The sequence below is a fragment of the Solanum tuberosum genome, unplaced genomic scaffold (assembly GCF_000226075.1).
Source record: "Solanum tuberosum cultivar DM 1-3 516 R44 unplaced genomic scaffold, SolTub_3.0 scf00158, whole genome shotgun sequence".
NCBI classification, from domain to species: Eukaryota; Viridiplantae; Streptophyta; class Magnoliopsida; order Solanales; family Solanaceae; genus Solanum; species Solanum tuberosum.
The window spans coordinates 208,233-209,123 of NW_006239083.1; positions in this window are offsets into that span (position 1 = coordinate 208,233).

The following is an 891-nucleotide window of genomic DNA, read 5'->3' on the forward strand; positions in this document are numbered from 1 at the left end:
TATATTCTAAATTTTAAATTTTGTATTCTAATTATCAATTTAAATTTTGTATTCTTTATAGATTTTTTATCAGAAAATTAAGGAAGAAAAAAAAAAACTACATATGTATTGGCCTTTGACCATTTCACAATATTTCTAAAAGAAATTAAAAGCCATGTATGTATGGAAGTTAGAGAAATTTAAAAATTAGTCAATTTACAATGTATTGGAAAACCTTTTCATTTATTGAAGCATAATTAATGAACAAATTAATAAGAAAAATATAAATTTGACAAAGAAGGGTATAGTTGTCAAAAAAATAAATCAGTTTATAGTGTGAACATGTATTTGAGCCATTATGGCCAAATTTTCTGGCCAAAAGGATTTTTCCTTTATAATATATCAAAGATAAATGGATGCTACACGACTTTATTGCATTGGAAAAGACAACTCAATAATTACTTCCCTTTTAAATCATTGTACGTTAGATAATAATGTCCATAGGATTTGTGTTTCCTGAAAATTTTTAATATGACAGAGGCACAATCAACAAAAGATCGGTGAGACTCCATCAACTTTTTGACACATGAATAAGTGGGCTATATATCTACTTTAAAGCTAGAATGCTATCACTAACAAAAAAGAGAAAATATATTTACACAATAAATTGAGTTGAACATACACAAAAAAATGCAAGAGAAATTAAAACGGAGTCCGGAGCCTAAAGGGCAAAAAAAATTGTCAAAAATTCTAAAAAGGCACATCACTTTTTATTCTAGCCAAAAGGGCAAAATCGCTGCGTCAGCAGCGATTTTCCTCTGACAAAATGACGAAATAGCAGTGATTTCGTGTAAAAAAATTTTTTTATTTTTTAAAATTAAAAATCGCTGCTGTGGCAGCGATTTTGTAAAA